This window comes from Delphinapterus leucas, chromosome 5 (genome assembly GCF_059928025.1).
Source record: "Delphinapterus leucas isolate spDelLeu-1000000601 "Yukka" chromosome 5, BTC_Dleu_Yukka2, whole genome shotgun sequence".
NCBI lineage: Eukaryota > Metazoa > Chordata > Mammalia > Artiodactyla > Monodontidae > Delphinapterus > Delphinapterus leucas.
Genome location: NC_143133.1, coordinates 14799562 through 14824776, shown reverse-complemented (window position 1 = coordinate 14824776; position 25215 = coordinate 14799562).

Here is a 25215-nt window from a genome sequence, read left to right as displayed (position 1 = left end):
CATTTGTCCTAGGGTTCTGTCTGTCCTTTTCTTTTTAATTTTTCTTAAGTATAGTTTTAGTGCTTGCTATCATTGGTAGATTTGTTTTTTGTTTTGGTTGCTCTCTTCTTTCTTTCTTCCTTGTTTTTTTATTACTTTTTAATTTTTTTCATTTTCAATAATTTTTTTATTTTAATAACTTTTTAATTTTATTTTGTATTATTTGTTTGTTTCTTTCTTTTTTTCTCATTCCCCTACTGAGCTGTGTGGCTGACAGGGTCTTGGTGCTCTGGCTGGGTGTCACGCTGGTGCCTCTAAGGTGGGAGAGCTGAGTTCAGGACATTGGTCCACCACAGACCTCCCAGCTCCACCTAATACCAAATGGCAAAAGCTCTCTCACAGATGTCCATCTCACTGCTAAGACCCAGCTCCACTCAAACACCAGCAAGCTACAGTGCTGGACACCCTACACCAAACTGGCAAAACAGGAACACAACCCCACCCATTAGCAAAGAGGCTGCCTAAAATCATAATAAGGTGACAAACACCCCAAAACACACCACTGGACATGGTACTGCCCACCAGAAACACAAGATCCAGCCTCATCCACCAGAACACAGGTACTAGTCCCCTCCACCCAGAAGCCTACACAAACCACTGAACCAAACTTAGCCACTTGGGGCAGACATCGAAAACAATGGGAACTATGAACTGCAGTCTGTGACAAGGAGACCCCAAATACAGTAAGTTAAGCTAAATGAGAAGACAGAGAAACACACAACAGATGAAGGAGCAAGGAAGAACCCACCAGACCAAATAAATGAAGAGGAAATAGGCAGTCTACCTGAAAAATAAATCAGTTATGATACTAAAGATGATCAAAATCTTGGAAATAGAATGGTAAAAATACAAAAAAAGTTTAACAAGGACCTAGAAGAACTAAAGAGCAAAGAGACAGTGATGAACAACACAACAAATGAAACTAAAAATTCTCTAGAAGGGATCAATAGCAGAATAACTAAGGCAGAAGAACGGATAAGTGACGTGGAAGATAAAATAGTGGAAATAACTACTGCAGAGCAGAATAAAGAAAAAAGAATGAAAAGAATTGAGGACAGTCTTAGAGACCTTTGGGACGACATTAAATGCACCAACATGTGAATTATAGGGGTCTGAGAAGAAGAAGAGAAAAATAAAGGGACTGAGAAAATATTTGAAGATATCATATTTGAGAGCTTCCTGAATATGGGAAAGGAAATAGTCAATCAAGTCCAGGAAGCGCAGAGTCCCATACAGCATAAATCCAAGGAGAAACACTCCAAGACACATTTTATCAACTTATCAAAAATTAAACACAAAGAAAAATATTAAAAGAAGCAAAGGAAAAACAACAAATAACATACAAGGGACTCCCCATAAGGTTAACAGCTGATCTTTCAGCAGAAACTCTGCGAGCCAGAAGGCAGTGGCAGGACATATTTAAACTGATGAAATGGAAAAACCTACAACCAAGATTACTCTACCCAGCAAGGATCTCATTCATATTGAATGGAGAAATTAAAACCTTTGCAGACAAGCAAAAGCTAAGAGAATTCAGCACCACGAAACCAGATTTGCAACAAATGCTAAAGGAACTTTTCTAGGCAGGAAACACAAGAGAAGGAAAAGACCTACAATAACAAACCCCAAACAATTAAGAAAATCGTAATAGGAACATACATATAAATAATTACCTTAAAAGTAAATGGATTAAATGCTCCAACCAAAAGCACAGACTCGCTGAATGGATAGAAAAACAAGACCCGTATATATGCTGTCTACAAGAGACCCATTTCAGACCTAGGGACACATACAGACTGAAACTGAGGGGATGGGAAAAGATATTCCATGCAAATGGAAATAAAAAGAAAGCTGGAGTAGCAATTCTCATATCAGACAAAACAGACTTTAAAACAAAGACTATTAGAAGAGACAAAGAAGGACACTACATAATGATCAAGGGATCAATCCAAGAAGAAGATATAAAAAATGTAAATATTTATGCACCCAACATAGGTGCACCTCAATACATAAGGCAAATACTAACATCCATAAAAGGGGAAATCGACAGTAACACAATCATAGTAGGGGACTTTAACACCCCACTTTCACCAATGGACACATCAACCAAAATGCAAGTAAAAAAGGAAACACAAGCTTTAAATGATACTTTACACAAGAAGGACTTAACTGATATTTATAGGACATTCCACCCAAAAACACCAGAATACACTTTCCTCTCAATTGCTCAGGGAACATTCTCCAGGATAGATCATATCCTGCATCACAAATAAAGCCTTGGCAAATTTAGGAAAATTGAAATCGTATCAAGTATCTTTTCTGACCACAGCAATATGAGACTGGATATCAATTACAGGAAAAAATGTGTAAAAAGTACAAACACACGGAAGCTAAACAATACACTACTTAGTAACCAAGAGAACACTGAAGAAATCAAAGAGGAAATCAAAAAATACCTAGAAACAAATGACAATGAAAACACAATGATCCAAAACCTATAGGATGCAGGAAAAGCAGTTCTAAAAGGGAAGTTTATAGCAATAAAATATTACCTCAGGAAACAACAAACATCTCAAATAACCTAAACTTACACCTAAAGCAATTGAAGAAACTAGAACCAAAAAAACCCAAAGTTAGCAGAAGGAAAGAAATCATAAAGATCAGATCAACAATAAAGGAGAAAGAAATGAAGGAAACGATAGCAAAGATCAATTAAACTAAAAGCTGGTTCTTTGAGAATATAAACAAAATTGATAAACCATTAGCCAGACTCATCAAGAAAAAAGGGAGAAGGCTCAAATCAATAGAATTAGAAATGAAAAAGGAGAAGTAACTGACACTGCAGAAATACAAAGGATCATGAGAGATTACTAAGAACAACTACATGCCAATAAAATGGACAACGTGGAAGAAATAGACAAATTCTTAGAAAAGCACAACCTTCACAGACTGAACCAGGAAGAAATAGAAAGTATGAACAGACAAATCACAAGCACTGAAATTGAGACTGTGATTAAAAATCTTCCAACAAACAAAAGCCCAGGACCAGATGGCTTCACAAGCGAATTCTATCAAACATTTAGAGAAGAGCTAACACCTATTTTTCTCAAACTCTTCCAAAATATAGCAGAGAGAGGAACTCTCCCAAATTCAATCTACAAGGCCACATTCACCCTGATACCAAAACCAGACAAAGATGTCACAAAGAAAGAAAACTACAAGCCATTATTAGTGATGAACATAGATGCAAAATTCTCAACAAAATACTAGCAAACAGAATCCAACAGCATATTAAAAGGATCATACACCATGATCAAGTGGGGCTTATCCCAGGAATGCAAGGTTTCTTCAATATATGCAAATCAATCAATGCGATAAACCGTATAAACAAACTGAAGGAGAAAAACCATATGATCATCTCAATAGATGCAGAAAAAGCTTTCGATAAAATTCAACACACATTTATGATAAAAACCCTCCAGAAAGTAGGCATAGAGGGAATTTACCTTAACATAATAAAGGCCATATATGACAAACCCATAGCCAACACTGCTCTCAATGGTGAAAAACTGAAACCATTTCCTCTAAGATTAGCAACAAGACAAGGTTGTCCACTCTCATCACTATTATACAACGTAGTTTTGGAATTTTTAGCCACAGCAATCAGAGAAGAAAAAGAAATAAATTGAATCCAAGTTGGAAAAGAAGAAGGAAAGTTGTCACTATTTGCCGATGACATGATACTATACACAGAGAATCCTAAAGATGCTACCAGAAAACTACTAGAGCTAATCAATGAATTTGGTAAAGTAGCAGGATACAAGATGAATGCACAGATATCTCTTGCATTCCTATACACTAATGATGAAAGATCTGAAAGAGAAATTAAGGGAACACTCCCATTTACCACTGCAACAAAGAGAATAAAATACCTAGGAATAAACCTACCTAAGGTGACAAAAGACCTGTATGCAGAAAACTATAAGACACTGATGAAAGAAATTAAAGATGATACAAACACATGGAGAGATATACCATGTTCTTGGATTGGAAGAATCAACATTGTGAAAATGAGTCTACTACCCAAAGCAATCTACAGATTCAATGCAATCCCTATTAAGCTACCAATGGCAATTTTCACAGAAGTAGAACAAAAAACTGCACAATTTGTTTGGAAACACAAAAGACCCCATATAGCCAAAGCAATCTTGAGAAAGAAAAATGGAGCTGGAAGTATCAGGCTCCCAGGCTTCAGATTATACTACAAAGCTACAGTAATCAACACAGTATGGTACTGGCACAAAAACAGAAATATAGATCAATGGAACAGGATAGAAAGCCCAGACATAAACCCATGCACATATGGTCACCTTATTTTTGATAAAGGAGGCAGGAATATACAATGGAGAAAAGACAGCCTCTTCAATAAGTGGTGCTGGGAAAACTGGACAGCTACATGTAGAAGAATGAAATTAGAACACACCGTAACACCATACACAAAAATAAACTCAAAATGGATTAAAGGCCTAAATGTAAGGCCAGACACTATAAAACTCTTAGAGGAAAACATAGGCAGAACACTCTATGACACAATTCACAGCAAGATCCTTTTTGACCCACCTCCTAGAGAAATGGAAATAAAAATAAACAAATGGGACCTAATGAAAATTAAAAGATTTTGCCCAGCAAAGGAAAACATAATCAAGATGAAAAGCCAACCCTCAGAATGGGAGAAAATATTTGCATATGAAACAACTGACAAAGGATTAATCTCCAAACTTTACAAGCAATTCATGCAGCTCAGTATCAAAAAAATAAACAACCGAATCTGAAAATGGGCAGAAGACCTAAACAGACATTTCTCCAAAGAAGATACACAGATTGCCAACAAACACGAATAATTAGAGAAATGTAAATCAAAACTACAATGAGGTATCACCTCACACCAGTTAGAATGGCCATCATCAAAAATCTACAAACAATAAATGCTGGAGAGGGTGTCCAGAAAAGGGAACCCTCCTGCACTGTTGGTGGGAATGTAAATTGATACAGACACTACGGAGAACAGTAGGGAGGTTCCTTAAAAAAATAAAAATAGAACTACCATACGACCCAGCAATCCCACTACTGGGCATTTACCCTGAGAAAACCATAATTCAAAAAGAGTCATGTACCACAATGTGCACTGCAGCTCTATTTGCAATAGCCAGGACATGGAAGCAACCTAAGTGTCCATCAACAGATGAACGAATAAAGAAGATTGGCACATATTTACAATGGAATATTACTCCACCTTAAGAAAATGAAACTGAGTTATTTGTAGTGAGGTGGATGGACCTAGATTTTGTCATACAGAGTGAAGTAGGTCAGAAAGAGAAAACCAAATACCGTATGCTAACACATATATATGGAATCTAAAAAAAAAAAAAAATGGTCTGAAGAACCTAGGGGCAAGACAGCGATAAAAATGCAGACGTAGAGAATGGACTTGAGGACACGGGGAGGGGGAAAGGTAAGCTGGGATGAAGTGAGAGAGTGGCATGGACTTATATATATTACCAAATGTAAAACAGATAGCTAGTGGGAAGCAGCCACATAGCACAGGGAGAACAGCTCGGTGGCTTTGTGACCACCTAGAGGGGTGGGATAGGGAGGGTGGGAGGGAGATGCCAGAGGGAGGATATATGGAGATATATGTATATGTATAGCTGATTTACTTTGTTATAAAGCAGAAACTAACACACCATTGTAAAGCAATTATACTCCAATAAAGATGTTAAAAAAATTCTACTTCCTCCTTGGGAGTGGAATGCAAGAGCAGTTTATTCTGCTCTTCTGAATATGTTTCTCTCCACTTTACAGAAGAGCAGGTTAAACCATAAGAAAATATTTTAATTTTATTCAGTAACCTGTTTGAAGAGTTTGATACCAATTTCATATAATTTTCTTCAGGACTCTTTGTTGTCCGAAGTTCCTCTCTGTTCTATGTATAGAGTTTTATGATGTAATGCTGCAGCTTTTATCCAATGTGAAATATAACCAGATGCTGCTATCCATTACACATCTTAGTGTCTATTTCTAATATAGTGAACAAAACACATTTTCTATCATAGGTATGCAGTTATTTTTCAAAATGGAATAATGACCTGGTGTTTGATATATGTGGGAGGTAATAAAGGACAACGAAATGCGAAGAATGGTTTCGAACCCAGTTGAAGAACCGTGTAATGGAAACTAATTCTGGGCCTTATTTCCAGATGACTAACTCTTAGAGACTGGCTCCCATATAACATGGAGCTAAAAGATGTGAACATCATATTTTGCTTTCAAACTATTCTTATCTCTGTTGTATAAAAATCACATGTAACCTTGAATGTTAAAATCCTCAAGAGGACATAGAGAAGAAATTATACTATTGTGCAAAGTGTTCCACACTGTGAAATTGAGAAAAAAAGATCTGCCTCAGTTTTAATTTCCTTAACTATAGAACAATTATCTCCAAAGTCACTCCCAATCCAAAATTCTGTAATTCTAAAATTGTTTCACATAGCTAATTTTTACAAGATAGAATCTATCTTGAATACAGATAATAGCAGGAATATTGATAAGTCTTTCATAGGGAGCCAATGTGGACCATTCTGTTTCAACTTATTACATAGTACATGGTTTTGTCCAGTTGTTTAATTGATAATGGTAAACACATATACACACACACACACACACACACACATAGTATCCTCGGACTTCTGACTCCTTTGGTGATCTCATCTAGTCCCATGCCTTTTTTTTTTTTTTTTTGCAGTACGCGGGCCTCTCACTGTTGTGGCCTCTCCCGTTGCAGAGCACAGGCTCCGGACGCGCAGGCTCAGTGGCCATGGTAGCCGCTCCACGACATGTGGGATCTTCCCGGACCGGGGCACGAACCCGCGTCCCCTGCATCGGCAGGCGGACTCTCAACCACTGCGCCACCAGGGAAGCCCTAGCCCCATGCTTTTAAATGCTGTCCATATGTGTACAATCTCCAGTGCAGACCTCTCTCTGAACTCCAGACTCATCCCATTTCCTACTTGATACCTCCTGTGATGTCTGTATCTAAATACAGATATCGATCTAATATACAGATACAGATATAATCTAAAATTTAGATATCTGTATGCAAAATGTGCCCACTTCTTACTACCTCCACAGTTACTACCCCAGACCAAGGCAGCATCTCTTCTTCTAGACTATTAAAACAGCCTTTTACTAATTTACTTATTTCTACCCTTGACTTCCCTGAAGACTTTTCTTCAAATAGTGGCCAGAGGGATCCTTTTATCATGCAAAATGGTCCACATGACTCTTCTGCTTAGAACCCTCCAATGACTTCCACTCTCAGTTAATAACCCAGTTCTTGCCTGCACGGCTCTAATTCATTTAGAGCTGCTCCTCTTTGATCTCATCACCTTCCCTTCTCCTCTTACTCACTGTTTCCAGCCAAATGACCCCATGTCCTGATTAATTTTTCTTTATAACTGTTATCACCATGGGACACATTGTACATTTACTTTTGGCTTTTGCTCTCCTTCTCAGCTGGAATGTAAACTCTTCAGTGTCAAGGGTTCTGTTCGTTTTGTGTATAGCTATACCCTCACAGGCAAGAATATGGTCCAGAAATAGTACATGATCAAAAAGTATTGTAAAATAAATGAATAAAGTAAATGACTTCTATTTCACAAAGTATTGTGTTTTGCACATAAATATTTGGAAAAACATAAAAAAGAGAAAAAATTGACTGGGAAAATTGTGCAGTAGCTAAGATATAAAGAATTAATACATTTTATATAAAGAGTTCCTACAAATCAGTAAGAAAACAGAAAGACCAGAATAATACCTAAAATACTGTATTCATTGACACTTGCTATAGACTTCTATGGACTTTTCAAATGCTGAATTCTCTGCCAGGAATATCATTTCTCCCTTCTTTGTCTTGTAAACTCTCAACCACACTTCTAAATATAAATTAAATAATACTTTTTTGGTGACATCCTGAACAAAAGAAATCCAAGTAATAAGCACATATGAATATGCTTGAGCTTTCTAGTAATGAAAATGTAGAATTAAATGACAACAAATAATTTTCCTTCATTAATACAAATAATTAATACACAGAAATCACTTGCATTCCTATACACTAACAATGAAAATCAGAAAGCAAAAGCAAGGAAACAAATCCCATTTAACATTGCATCAAAAGAATAAAATACCTAGGTATAAAACTACCTAAAGAGCCAAAAGACCTGTACTCAGAAAACTATAAGATACTGATGAAAAAAATCAAAGACGACACAAACAGATGGAAAGATATACCATGTTCTTGGACTGGACGAATCAATATTGTGAAAATGACTATACTAGCCAAAGCAATGTACAGATTCAATGCAATCCCTATCAAATCACCAGTGGCATTTTTCAAAGAATTAGAACAAAAAATTTTACAATTTGCATGGAAAAACAAAAGACCACGAATAGCCAAAGGAATCTTGAGAAAGAAAAACAGAGCTGGAGCAATCAGGCTTCCTGTCTTTTGACTATACTACAAAGCTACAGTAATCAAAACAATATGGTACTGACACAAAAACAGAAATATAAATCAATGGAACAGAATAGAAAGTCCAGAGTTAAACCCATGCACATATGGTCACTTAATCTATGACAAAGGATGCAAGAATATACAATGGAGAAAAAACAGTTTCTTCAGTAAGTGGTGCTGGGAAAACTAGACAGCTACATGTAAAAGAATGAAATTAGAACATTCTCTAACACCATACACAAAAATAAATTCCAAATGGACTAAAGACCTAAATGTAAGGCTGGATACTATAAAACTCTTAAAGGAAAACATAGGCAGAACACTCTCTGACATAAATCACAGCAAGATCTTTTTTGATCCAGTTCCTAGAGTAATGAAAATAAAAACAAAAATAAACAAATGTGACCTAATTAAACTTAATACCTTTTGCATAGCAAAAGAAAGCAAGATAAAAAGACAACCCACAGAATGGGAGAAAATATTTGCAAACAAAGCAACCGACAAGGGATTAATCTCCAAAATATACAAACAGCTCATACAGCTCAATATCAAAAAAACAAACAACCCAATCAAAACATGGTTGGAAGATCTAACTAGACATTTCTCCAAAGAAGACATACAGATGGCCAAAAAGCACAAGAAAAGATGCTCAACATCACTAATTATTAAAGAAATGCAAATCAAAACTACACGAGGTATCACCTCACATGGTCAGAATAGCCATCATCCAAAAAATCTACAAACAATAAATGCTGGAGAGGATGTGGAGAAAGTGAACCCTCCTACACTGTTGGTGCGAATGTAAACTGTTCAGCCACTATGGAGAACGGCATGGAGGTTCCTTAAAAAAATAAAAATAGAGCTACCATATGATCCAGTAATCCCACTCCCGGGCATATATCTGGAGTAATCCATAATTTGAAAAGATAGATGCAGTCCGCTGCAGCACTATTTACAAATAGCCAGGACATGGAATCAACCTACCTGTCCACTGATGGATGAATGGATAAAGAAGATGTGGTGTGTATATATATACAATGGAATATTACTCAGCCATAAAAAAGGACAAAATAATGCCATCTGCAGCAACAAAGATGGACCCAGAGATTGTCATATTGAGTGGAGTAAGTCAGACAGAGAAAGACAAATATCATGTAATATGGCTTATACGTGGAACCTAAAAACATGGTACAAATGAACTTATTTACAAAACAGAAATAAAGTCACAGATGTAGAAAGCAAACTTACAGTTAACCAAGGTGGAAGTTGGGGAGGGGCGGGAGATAAATTGGGAGACTGGGAGTGACATATACACACTACTATATATAAAATAGATAACTAATAAGAACCTACTGTATAGCACAGGGAACTCTACTCAATACTCTGTAATGACCTATATGGGAAAAGAACCTAAAAAAGAGTGGATATATGTATAACTGATTCACTTTACTGTACCCCTGAAACTAACACAACATTGTAAACCAACTATACTCCAACAAAATTTAATTTAAAAACATAACTGAAAAATAAATAATTAATTAAAATCTGATACTGATGACAGTCTCATATATATTGTTTGCTAGGGAAATTGAAAATTGTAAAACATTTGTGATAAGCAATTTAGTGATATTCTTTAACACACTCATCAGGTTTTTGAAAAGAGCAGAATTTTAGAAACAAATAGGAAAATGGTTTGCATTTATTAAATATATTATGGTAGGTATACAAAAGAGAATGTTATTCTGATATTTAAACTATGCTTGTACAGATAATGTTGTAAAGAGAAAAAATGTGTCAATGATATATTAAGCAGAAAAAATATTTCCTCCAAGCACATCTAGAATTTGTGAATTATGCTGTTACTACCTCTGAATCCATGACCTTGTGAGCCCCACCCATTGTCATTCCTGCACAAAGTCCCACTCTTACTGCAATAGGCCCCAATAGCATTACAGCCTAACAGAGTTAGTGCACCACAGCTATCTTCTCTAAAACTGGATGACATCAGCAGATGCATTATGATGATCAACAGTGTATGATGGATAGCTATACTGAGGAAAGATGTACACCCAAATTTAACACCCTGGAATCTCAAGCCAGGAGAGGTAGAACAGCATTAAGAGATAGCACAGTATTTAAAGGAAAACATGTCCAAAAAAGATTACTGTAGATGATACAGAAGGTTTGATTACAAGCCAGAAAATTTTAGACTCAGTGTACCAATCAGAATTCCTATTGGTTTTAAGACCTGTCACTGGAGAATTATGAAAAAGGACTAATGAAAAACAATCAGCAGCTATTGACCCTGAAGCTCCTACATTCAAAAGATGATCAGGAAACTCTGATTAGATATGAAACATATTCTAGGTTCACATACCTTACAAAATATTTCTGAATCATGTGGTAGGAGATGTAGGAAATCAAGCTGTTCTACGGTTCTGGCCTTTATTAACCCTTCTATCCTGTGCTTTAGAAATCACACTTTGAGTTATAGTTGGATCCCCAGGGGCCATAGGACACCACATTAATTACAGGGTATTATTATTAAACGCATTATTTCAGAAACACTTCTGTAGACAGATTTGTTTACACTGTGAAGGCATGCCCAAACTTGTTCTGCCTGATTCCTTTATAGCCTGTGGAGTTGCCTTCTCTCAGTGTGCATAAGCTGAAAAATATCAGTCATACCTTTTCTAAAAAAGGAAAGTGTTAGCAGTTCTCTACTGAGGAACAAAATCATGGAACAATGTATTTTTTCAAGATGTAGAAAGAACAGCTGGCAGAGTGAATGTGATGTGATAGTCAATAAAGTTTTGAACAAGAGAAATATTTAAAGAAGATTTTCTCTACCATAAAACATAAATATAATATTGTACATGAAAACAACATGATATTGCTGGAGAAATGGAAAACTAGAGTAACAGAACAAAATTACAGCCTTTCTTAGAAACAGAAATACTCATACTTAATGAGTGTACATATATGTGACAGATAAAGATATAGATGTAAATGTTTGGTTAGAGTGATATTTGAAATCAGAGGTAAAAGAAGTCAGTAAGTGGCAAGTGGCAATTGCAGATACATTTAGAAGAAATAAAGTTTACAGTCACATCACATTCTAGACAATTATCATTTCCAGAAAGATTAAAGAGGAAACATTTTTTTTAACTATGAAAGTAGACTTAAAGGTCTCTAATTTTCTCCTTATAATCTGACCGTTTAAAAACATATACTTATCTCATATCAATGAAACAGAACAGGGAGTCCCAAAATAGACCCACACTTCTATGATCAATTTATTTTTGATAAGTGCCTAGGCAGTTCAAAGGAGAAGTGAGTCTTTTCAACAAATGGTACCAGCACAAGTATCTATATGCAAAAAAATGCAATTCAATCCACAGCACATACCATTTACAAAAAGTAACTTGAAACAGAATATAGCCTAAGTGTAACTAAAATTATAAAACTTCCAGAAGATGGCACAGAGGAAAATCTTAGTGTCTTTAAGTTAGATTTCTTACATAGGACATAAAAAGCACAAATTATATAAGATTGATAAGTTGGACTATACCAAAATTAAATGCCTTCCTCTTTTATAGACACTATTAAGACACTATTAAGGAAGGGAAAAAGCAAGCCACAGGTTGGAAGAAAATATATTCAAAGCATACACTTGACAAACGATTACAAAATATAAAAACCTCTTACAACTCAATAGTATGAATATAAACAATACAATTTTTAATGGGCAATATAGATTTAAATAGGTTATGTACCAAAGGAGGTATACACATGGCAAATAAACCATGAAAAGACACTCAACATCATTAGTCATTAGGGAAATGCAAATAAAACCACAATGAGATATACTACTACACACGCATTAGAGTGGATAAAATTGAAACAACTGACAAAACCAAATTTTGGCAAGGATATGGAACCACCTGGAACTCAGAACTGCTGGTGGAGATGCAAAATGTAAAATCATTTTGGAAAACAGTTTGGCAGTATCTTATAGAGTTAAACACACACTTAGCATTTGACCCAGCAATTCTACTCCTAAGTACTTACTCAAGAGACAGGTAAATATATGTCCACGTAAACACTTGAATTTGAATCACCATAGGTGATTTATTCGTAACAATCACCAACTGGAACAATTCAAATGTCAATCTTCTGTGGATAAACAGACTGTAGTATGCACATATATGAAATATTAATCAGCAATAAAAAGAAACCATCTACTGCTACACTCGGTAATATGGGAATCTCAACACACTATGCTAACTGAAATAAAGTCAGACACAAAAGATCACATATTGTATGTTCATTTAAATGAAATTTTAGAGGATTTAAAACTATAGTGTTAAAAAGTAGATCAGTGGTTGCCAGGAGCTACGGGCAGTAGGAAGCAATTAACTGCAAAGGGGGATTAAAGACTTTTGGGGGTTATGTAAATGTCCTATACCATGATTATAATGGTGATTACATACTGCATACATACGTCAAAATTCATCAAAACTTTAAAATCGACTAATTTATAATTGAAATCATATCTCAATAAAGCTGATTTTTAAAATATATCAGAATGGAAGATTTGAAGTAGTAATTATGTGCTGATTACATGTTTGTTTACATAGAAACCCCAAGGGAATCTATCAAAAAGGTATTAAAATAAGTAAATAATGTCCACATTATTGTTTACAATTCAACAAGATTATCCGACAAAAATATAAAACCTTGACATACTGTAATCAAGCTGAAAGTGGAACATAACAAAGAAATCCATGAGAAAAAAACTTTCAAAAAAACAGATAAATATCTTTATAAATTTAAGGCTAGAATTTATATGACAAAAAAATTTTATAAATATTGATTTTTTTCATCACACCAAATTTTAAATTCCTATGACAAGATACTGTCCTAGTAGTTAACTACTGCTGCTTAACAAATTACCCCCAAAACTTTGCTGGTTAAACCACAAATATTTATTATCTCACATAGTTTCTCAGGATCAGGAATCTGGAATGGCTTGGCTCCATGATACTGGTTTGGGATTTCTCAAAAATTTGTATTCGAAGTGTTAACCAGGGTGTAGTTTCTGAAGACTCAACTGGAAGTGGCGGATCTGCTTCCAAGTTTATTCATGCGGATGTTTGGCAAAAGGCTCAGTTCCTCACCATATGAGTCCCTGCACAGGACTACTCATGACATGATTTCAGAACAAGCAAAACATATATGCACAAAATAGAGAGAACCCAATATGGAAGCCACAGTTGTTTTACAACCTACTCAGAATGACATCCCACCAGTTTTTCCATGGTCTATTTGTTCAAAGTGAACCAATAAGTCCAGCTCACACTCAAGGGGAAGAGATTACAAAAGGTCATGAATACCAGGAGGTAGGAATCATTGGGAGTCAACTCAGAGACTGCCTACCAAAGACACCATTAAAACATTTAAAAAAGATATCGACAAGGAGAAAAGATTTGCAGTACATATAGCAAACAAAGAAACATTATCCAGAACACATAAAGAATTCCAAGAAAGCAAAAAGAGAAAGGCAAGCAACCAAAACGAAAAATAAGCAAATTAACAGAAGAGCCAAATATAGCTGGCAAATATATATCTGCAAAGTTGCCTGACCTTACTAATAATCAGAAATAATGTGAAATAAAACAGAACATATCACATTATTTCATACCCATTACAATAGCAAAAATGTAAAAACCTATCAATACTTGGCAAGGATGTAGGGCCATTAAGTGTCCTATTTATTCAGATAGGAGTGTAAAGTCACACTGGAGAGCAGCGCTGCAATTTCTCACCGAGTTTACAATGGCTCAGCAATTCTAATCAAATAGATAACCTAGTGAAACTCTTACACATATGTCTCAGACAACAGTCTTTTCCAGACAAGTAAAGAATGTTCACTGCAGCCTTATTTGTTTTTAAAAAATTCTAGAAACATCCTAAATACTCATCAATAGGGGAATGGACAAATAAATCAGTTGTACCAATGAATACTATATAACCAATACAATGAATAAATTAAATCTAAATATATCCTCATATATAGATCACAAAAACAATACAGAATAAGAAAGCAAATTATAGAGAAATATCTGAAGCATATTCACATCCACTCAAATGTTTCTAATATGCACAAAGCACAGTTACACTATTCATGACTCATGAATCATAAGGATACATACTAAATCCATGGTGAAAAATCAAAAGGGCATTATTTTAGTAATAAAATTTTAAGAAAAAAATTAAAACAATGTTTGTTAATTCTAGATGGTATTATATTATTCTTGTAATTTTCTGTATTTATTAAAATTTTCACAAAATATGCTACTTGGGCACCCAGGTACCTGACTACCTACATACTTAAATATGAGTAACACATACTTCTTTTTCTAAAGGAAATTACACCCTCACATCAATGAGCTCTTATTGCAGTAAGAAGCACCTTAAAACTAGTGGCTTTAAAAGAACAATCACTTATGCTCCTGTATCAGAGCTCAGCTGAAAATCTGCAGACTAAACCTGTACTTCCAAGGAAAATCTACTCTACTCCACAGTGAACTCAGGGCTAATTTTGGCATGTCCTGTTCGTGGACTTCTTATTAACATATCATCCCTTCCTAAAAAAACCTGGAAGACCTTTCAACATTGAGGTTTAGGTTTCTAAAAGTTATAAAAAGGTTCTTCAGATGGTAGTTAATACTGAATGTAGGTCAAAAATAGCCACTTTCATGACTAGATATTTCCAGAGGAAAATATATGAAAATAGCCATATTTCCCTTCCTCTTATTCAGCTTTTTTTTTTTTAATTTATTAATTAATTTATTTATTTTTGCTGTGTTGCGTCTTCGTTTCTGTGCGAGGGCTTTCTCCAGTTGTGGCAAGCGGGGGCCACTCTTCATCGCGGTGCGCAGGCTTCTCACTATCGCGGCCTCTTGTTGCGGAGCACAGGCTCCAGATGCGCAGGCTCAGTAGTTGTGGCTCACGGGCCTAGTTGCTCCGTGGCATGTGGGATCCTCCCAGACCAGGGCTCGAACCCGTGTCCCCTGCATTAGCAGGCAGATTCTCAACCACTGCGCCACCAGGGAAGCCCCTTATTCAGCTTTAAATGAAGCAAAATTAAATTTATTTATTGTAAATTCCACTATGTTTCTAAGTAAATTATCATGCCAACGTAGTATAAACACAGTAAGGAGCCAATAAACATCACTCCGCTAATTCTTGCTCTCACTATAAAAAGTTTAAAGTAAACCGAGAAAAACGTCTATAATAAAGAAAATAAAGAACACTAATACCTTATGTTTGTAGAGCTTGTCAGGTGGGAAGTTATTAATTTATTGACATTTTATAGATGAGGACTTGAGGTACAAAGAAGTTAAAGGAATTTTTGAGTGGAATTAAAGGAAACTTTTTAGTGGAAACACCAGGCCTTGGCTCAGGATGTTTTGACTTCTCTCCCAGGACTCTTTCCACAATATCAAGCTGCAACAACAGGTGAATATGCATTTCTCTCTCTGAGTCCAGGAAGATAATAGTAAAAGATGATGGCTGTCTGAACAAGCATGACTGAAGAGACCAGAGTCTCACTCCTCAGGTCTTTCTAGCTCCACCTCTCAGGTTCATAATTTTCCAAAAGGCTTTGCTTAAGAGTTATATTTTAATCTTCACATAATTTTTTTTACTTGACATTTATTTTTACCAAACTCATATCTCATCCACATCAACCTCTAGTTTTTATTTAATCATCTTACTTCCAAAAATATTCATGTTTTCATCTGCTGCTTTCCTCCAGAGCCATGCTGGTTCTGTTATCTGGGAATACCCAGTGTTTATTTCAGTATATTTTACATTACTATGATTTCTAATAACTCAGAAGGAAAAAAATTAGTTGTAGTTATCTCATGAAACAGATAATTTTTTTTTTTTTTTTGCAGTATGCGGGCCTCTCACTGCTGTGGCCTCTCCCGTTGCAGAGCACAGGCTCCAGACACGCAGGCTCAGCGGCCATGGCTCACGGGCCCAGCCGCTCTGCGGCATGTGGGATCCTCCTGGACCAGGGCACGAACCCGTGTCCCCTGCATCGGCAGAGGGACCCTCAACCACTGCGCCACCAGGGAAGCCCAAAACAGATAATTTTAAAGAAACTTCTCATTTTTTCTTACAGTTGAAACTTCCAGTCCTGTGATGGTTAATCTCATGTGTCAACTTGACTGGACTGCATCATGCCCATGTTATTTGATTAAACATTATTTCTGGGTATGTCTATGAGGGTGTTTCTGGATGAGATTAATATTTAAATTAGTAGACTGAGAAAAACAGGCTGCCCTTCCCAACGTGCCTGGGCCTCAGTGAATCCACTGAAGGCCTTGAATACAGTAAAAGTCTGAGTAAGAAAAAGTTCTCTCTGCCTGATTGTCTTTGAGCTGGAACCTTGGTCTTCTCCTGCCTTCCAACTCAGACTGACTAGAACTTTCACCATCAGCTCTCCCGGTTCTCAGGCCTCCAGACTTGACTGGAACTCCAGGGTCTGGACTACTCAGCCTCCATAATCATGTGAGCCAACACCCTATTTTTTTTATTTATAAGTAAATTTATATATTTAGTATACATACATGCATACACGTGTGTGCGTTCGTGTGTGTGTGTATACACACACACACACACACATATGAGAATTGGCTAACTAGATAGATATTTAGATAGATAGAGAAATAGAGAGAGAGAGAGAGATAGGGATAGATAAGGGGCTGGAGATAGAGATAATCTCCTTTTTCTCTTGAGAATCCTAACTATACAAGTCCCAAAACAGAATCCTGAAAAATTCCATAGCTTACTTCTTGAGTAACCAATTAGCTAATACACTGGGCTATTAATTTACTTGCATAAGAATTTTGGTTTTTAATTAATTGACAAAATGGCAGAAGGCCAATTAAACAACAATTTGGTGTTTAATAATATCAAATAATAGAATATTAGAACTAGAAAGAATTTAGAGGTTACCTAAATTCAACCCCTACACTGCACACATGAGAAAAAAAAAAATTATAGAGGTTAAATGACTTACCTGCCTTGACCAAAGGTAGTTAGAGACAAAACTGGAAATCAAACACAAGTCTCCATATTGTATTTATCAGTCTTCTTTCTACTGCATTACACTGTTGTTTTACAGTTGTAATTATAGTTTGACTTGAGGTCTCTGCAATTTTTCTCAAGGTCTCTCATTATGAACACTAGATAATCACTAGTTGAATGTAGGGGTGTAATGGGCTCCCGTGGAATAAAGTTCAACCATACACCCTATTAAGCAGCAGTCAGCCAGCAACAAGTAGTTACCAATCATTGATACTGAATGAATTACATTCACAAAGCAAAAACTTCCCAGTATAAAATTACAGATAATTACAAGTAAAGAACAGAATATATTTTACTGCCTCTATATTTACCTAACCTCAAAACACTTTTTCAAAATTTCTAAAGGACAAAGTTCTTCTTGTTGGGATAATTTCACAGTGAATCACAAGAGGAAATATTAAGAAATGTGATTAACTCCACTATTCAAAGTAAGAAGCAGAGACTTAGGATGGGTGACTGGGAGCCATGTACACAGGGCAAACACCCTAAAAGACAAAACATGCAGAAACTGAGAAATATCAAGGAACTGTTCACATACTGCCACCAAAGGAAATTTAATGCTACTCATAGAGGGATTTGGATCTCAGGTTATAACCCAGATTACCTAACACCAAGTGGATGCTGTCTACTTGAAACTCTAGATTCAAATACTATATAGTAGAATATCATTTACCCAGAATTTTCAGGACTTAACCTATTCAAGACTATCAGATGCCCTGAGTTTAGATATTCAACAATTTAAAAAACATGATCCCCTCTCCAACATCTTCTAGATGCATTCTCTTGATTTCCATTACATTAAATGAATTAAGAAATACATACACACACATTCACATATACACATATATTTACATAATTACAATTCATCATTGCCACTAAAATTATGACATCAGCACACATCCTGAATTGTACTTCAACTATTACCATGAGGGGTTATCATTACAAATTCTTTTACAACAATTCCTTCGTTTCCATGCTTCTGATGTCTGCTCTGAGTCAAAAGAGAAAAGAATACCCACATCCTTCTACATTGACTTTAGAAAGTAGTAATTTTTTTTCTACTGTAAATTTATGTTCATCATGTGGTTTTCTTATCAAAGCATTAGCAATGACTGGTGATCAAAGAGAAATGGGACTTTTTTTCTAGGGGATAGAATTAAGCCCTCAATCTTACCACCTACACAGGTGCGCAGTGTGCTTGCCCTCACATTCCCCACCCCACCCATCTCTTTCTCTCCCTCCTTCCCTCCCTCCCTCCCCCACCCCTGTAATGTTCTAATTCCCTCCTGGGAATGCCAGGACGGAAGTACAGCTCAGTTAAGTTTCTACAGCTTTTCCTTTTAATAACTGAATACAAACCTAACTGAATCATGGGAACCATAAATGAATTAAACTGAAAGAATCTGCTGAAGAAGTCAATTTTTTGACAATTCTAAATATAGGTACTGCTGATCCCAGTAATAATATTTGCTGAAAGAAATGTTAAGTTTCTTTTTGTCTTATGTTAAAGTTCTTTGTCTTATGTTAAAGATTCCAGTTGGGACATATCAGTCAAACTGCTGTATTTATTTATTTTGATACTCAAAACTGATTTTACTTGCTACAGAGTGAAAGTATAATTTAAACATCTTCTGCTGAAACACCCACTTTTGATATAAGGCATGCCCATTAGCACAGTAATAAGTATTCCCAAGAATAAATACATAATGGATACTCTAAACATATTTGTACCACACACTGAAAAATGAAGAGATTTTCTTTTGGATCATAGATAAATGTATCATTTCCCTGGAATTTGTCAAAATTATTGGTTTCAAAGTAGGGAGGTTTTTTTTTTTTCAATCTACTGGATTTAAGGTATTTGGACTTCATATAACAGAAGGGATTTAAATAGCTTTTGTGTGCTTTCTGCCATTCTGAAAACAAGGACTACAGGCACCTGCTTTTATACTGCTCCCCAAATGCTCCCAGGAAGCCACAGAAATTTAAGCTATTTGATTTGTGTCTTCTATCTCATTCAAGAATGTCTAAGTCTTCAACCAAAATTGAACATAATTTACATCTGCAATATCTAGAATGAGTTAAATTTCATGTTCAACCCACAGCCCCCCCAAAAATGTTGAAGTTATGAAGGCATTATAAAATTATAATACCAGGCAAACTCCAGCAGCTCTGTAACCTCCCTTCCAGGTGGAATTCTTAAGTTAACAAAGCTAAGAGTACTTCCTCTTTACCTTGTTAAAGTTAACCAGACCCAAACCCTAGAGTCTACCACTTCATCTACAGCTCTGTTATTCATCTTTGAAAATCAGCAAGAGATAAAAGCTCCTTTCTAACACTTAATAAACAGCAAGCATACATTCTCCTCATTTCTTATTTTAAAAAACTGACATGAAAGCACATGTAGAATAGGAAATTCTGTACTTCATTTAAAAGAACTCTCTTCTACACACTAACCTGGAAAGTCTTTCTATCTTTCAAGAGAAAAGTGATTTCACAGATGCGTCTAAATAAATAAAAGACATTTTCAGTTGTCTGAAAAAAATTTCTCTCTAGTCAATGAACCAGAAACAATGACTGCTTGAAGAAACTTAGAGCTTTTTCAGTTTTGAAAGTCCTGTTAACTACTCCACTGAGCTCTGGTCTAAAATCAAAATCTTAAGTCTCGTCTCTTCCTGTCATATACTGTAGAGTCAAAAATACCCATAAAAGTACTTATTTTTTCTATGAAAGTACTAGAGTCATTTGGGGTCCATATCTGCATTTAAATACACCCTTTCTGTCTTAGCATTTTATTGTCATTTTAACTTTTATGTTAATTCACAGATTTATGCTTTTTCTTATCATTACTGGCTTATATGTTCATATTTTTTATGAGCTTCATGTGGCATTTTTTATTTAATATAAATTAGTACTCCTCACCACAATCAATGTGTTTTCTACATGGACTTTTCCACCTCTGCTATCAAATAATCAAGTCAACAGGTATCAGCTTGAGAACCAGCCTGAGTCATCCCATACGCTACTCCCCTATTTGCTTAGTACTAATAGCTCCACTCTTCCTTACATTTTTCCCCAATTATACAGTGAGTACTGGTCTTTCTTCCTACTGTGTGGTTCGGTCACTGCCGAATGATTTAAAGATATCTTTTTGTCTACTTTCTCCTCAATCCTGAGTGATTCTAAATTTTTTTACCCCTTTTCTTGGTCCACCTCATCTTTGTTCCTCCATTTCCAAGTTGAAGATATTTTGTTATTTTATATGATTTTAGATAATCCTGATGAGCACCAGTTACTTTTTTTCTTATAAAGATGAAGCTTTGTTTTAGCAAGTAGCAAAAAAATAAAAATTAAATTTTAGTAAGTTGAACGGGTGTCTATATACACATATATGGCTTTTTCCAAGCCTTGGTTAATTAGTTGAGCTACAATCACCTATACGTCATAAAAAATTTTTTTAATATTTTTCCTAAAATAACCTTTCTTATGAGATTCAGCCAAAAAAGGGTGAATAAAACATCTAGCACTACTCAGGACTTTGGAAAAAAAATTTAAAGGGACAGGTTTCTGGCTTTGTGGCAGCTACTACTTTCCTAAACCCTTAATAATCATTTCCCCAAAATGTGGCTCTCAGTCTGACATTCTAGGAGACAATGCCCAATTTAAATCTTAAACCCAAGGTTTATGCCAATCGTCATTGCTATTTTGAAAGACATAAAACTCATTTAACTTCAGTAATGTGGTAATTACAACATCATGTACAAAACATGCAATTTAAAACTAATTTAATGATCTTTTTCATCAATTTAGGATTTAAAACCCAGTGATACAAGTTTCACTTAATGCTTTTCTTAAGGCTTTGATTTCCACATTTGAGTTTTTATTCCCACCTTATTATTTTTTTAATATTTATTTATTTATTTATTTGGCTGCATCGGGTCTTCGTTGTGGCATGCGGGATTTTTCGCTGCGGCATGTGGGGTCTTTCGTTGCGGCATGCAGGATCTTTCATTGCAGCACTCGTTGCGGTGCTCGGGCTCTTCACTGCGGCGCGCAGGCTTCTCTCTAGTTGTGACGTGCGGGTTTCCTCTTCTCTAGTTATGGTGCGGGCTCCAGAGCACATGGGCTCTGTAGTTTTGGCACGCAGGCTTAGTTGCCCTGCAACATGTAGGATCTTAGTTCCCTGACCAGGGATGAAACCCACATCCCTTGCATTGGAAGGCGGATTCCTTACCACTGGACCACCAGAGAAGTCCCTTTATGCTTATCTTAAAATGAACCCTTTACACCACCATTGTCTGTTTTCTTGATTTTAAGTCATTCTTTATTCTAAACCATACCCATGAGACACAAAGTTGTTTATGCATTTTACATAAATTTCACACAGAGATCCAGTTTTCTCTGTTTCTATTCTGGCACATCCTGGTATGCAGTCAATCTGCTTTATTTCAGGGATCAACCCATCCACAACCACCACCACACTACCAACACCACCACTACCACAACCACAAATGCCACCCTTGGATAGGAATAGCTTGACATTTTACCTCTCAAGTCACTGGGATGTTTCTATAGCAAATGGAAAATGGACCTTAATAGGACCACTCTTCAGATTATATGGCTGTGTCACTCCAAAGAAAAACTTTGCATATAGCTTACCCTCCTACACAACTGAACCATCAAATTAACTTAAGAAAAGCCAATTGTTCTAAACCTTGGTATAGGCCATGCAAGAAATTCCTTTCTTTTCCATCTCTCTACTTTTTTTCTTTTTAATATCTTACTATCTTCCTCATCTCAAGTCCTTTCACTTTTCCCTCTAGTCAGTCACATATTTAAACTTCTCCTAAGAGGGAGCTCTAATCACACACACACACTCATACACACACACATATTGTCACCAATGTACCCTAGTGTTCCAAAATACCTTTTGTATGAAAATACAAAATGAAAATAGGTCAGACTTGTAAAAGAATACAAAATGAAAACAGCATCAAAAAGTTCTAATAATTTATGAAATTAGTAAAATAAAGGAAATACATTACAAAATACTGTCTTAGTATGCAAATTCTGTTACACTTGGCTGTTGGTTGACAGATATTGAGCACTGATTCACAGGAAATGAGGGAGAGTAAAAAGTTTGATAAATATGAATTTTAAATCATTGATATTAAATTGTAAGAAATCTTCAATAAAATATATAATGTCAAATTGTTAGCCTCTGATTCTACCTGTGCCTATACTCTCCAGTCTGACACACCAAATATGTATATTTTTAAATTTCATCTTTGCTATACGAATTATTAATCAAAAGCAACACAGAGATTCCAACCAAATAACAAAATATTTTTTGCTACACATCTAGACAGGCAGGAAGAACATAAAGCTAACAGAAATAGTATAAGAGGGTGTTTCAGAAAATAAAGTCCACAAACCACCTGCATGAGAATCACTCATGGTGTTCATAAAAAGCAAATAATCCTAAGTGCTACCTGAGACATAATGAAAGAGAATCTCTGAGTTAGGGCCTGGAAGTTAGCATTTTTTAAAGCTCAAGGCTGATTCTTAGGCACAATAAAGTTTGAGAACCACTGCTCTAAAAGACATCACCAAACTCCTTACCAAACGCAAAAGCAAGTTATCTTCCATCTTCCTACATTAAAAGTCAATATGACTTTCCTGTTTTTCAAGTGCCAGACGATTCAAAATAAACTCTTCTTTTTCATTCAGTTTATCTAAATTACTGGTCCCAGGCAATGTTTATTACATTTCATTTTCCAAAATATATAATCCAATTTGCTTCCTCTGACTCACTGATGTGCACGGGTAGTGGAATCTACTTTATACCAAACTATTTGTACACAGATGTTCAGGTACTAAGCCTTAAGCCTGACTACTTCCTGAACTAGTATCTGAATGGGGAGATTTGCTAACTCCAGGCCTTTGAATATCAGTTGAAGAAAACATATGTAACAATAAAATAGCTGTAAAATGGAAAATAAATGCTATAAAATTAGACTATTCCATTATAGCCTCTGAATTTTATAACTGTTTAGAGATAATAATTATTTTAATTTCATAATGTCCCAGAAATATAACCAATGACTTCTGAAATCAACATTAACTTTCCATATACATAAGGCCAAAATGTTAAGGTGTAGCAATTAAACACTTAATGGCAGTTGCACTGTGGAGGATACAATATGAGGGAAATAAAGTACTCTTTGACAAACGTTCATTGTTTCATATTAAGCTTGAGAAATTGCAAAACTCCCCTTCAAAATACAATGTATCAAAGAAGTAAAATAAGATCAAGGCATTACTTTTAAAGTATCTTACGTTTTCCTAAGAAAATATTAATAATCAACAGCTCACACAAGGAATGGACTATCTTAGTAGAGAATATGATTAAAAGAGAATAGGATCAATAGAACCTGAACACATCCTGCTAAGATTTTTATTAATTCCTGATGAGGATGAATTGGAAAGTAAGGCCAAAACAACTCTGCTGAAATTAATTTTAATTTGTATCATTTATTTCCCAATGTGACTTCCATCATTCTCAGATTCTCTCACACATTTCTAAAGCACTGAATTACTATCCTCTAGACAGTATAGTCCATTAGTTCGAATAGCTAGAAGTATTCTGATGCTCAGAATGGATATATATTGGGTTGGCCAAAAAAACCCAAATGAACTTTTTGTCTGACCCAATATAGTAAGAGATTTTTTTTCATCTAAAAATCTTATTATTTTATAGATGTATGATTCACTGGCATTAGAAAGTTATAGATCATGAAATGATTTTTAGTAACAAATTCAAACATAAAACAAACTAAACATCATCTAGCACTCCAATTGTGTTAATCAATAAACAATTTAGTTTATGTCCCTATCATCCAATATGGAGTAGCTGGAGCAGTTGGTGATCAGCAACACAAAATTTTAACAATTCTAAGATGTAATGCATAAATTATCTGTTGTGTTATTCTGGTTATAGATTCTGATAACTATTACTTTTCGTAAATTTTAGGAACTTTTTGATAAGAGAATTCAGCCACAGAGTAAGTAATATCATCTAATGCCACAAACTGTAGCCATTTTAATAGTGGTCTCAAACTTACTTCAGAATCTTGCAAACTCAGAAATTAACCTAACCTTGCACACACAGAGATAATTCTCCAACAACCTAGCCAGATCAGTAAAGACCCCAACCTAATCCCACGTACTCCTTTAAAAACGAATCACAAAATCTAAATAAAACTAAATAGTTATTTTTAATATAGCCCAACTTCTCTCATGGGTCACAAGAATTACAGATTTGGAGGAAGATAGTTAATTCTTTTTGTTTGTTTGTTTGTTTTTAATGGTACACGGGCCTCTCACTGTTGTGGCCTCTCCCGTTGTGGAGCACAGGCTCCGGACGTGCAGGCTCAGCGGCC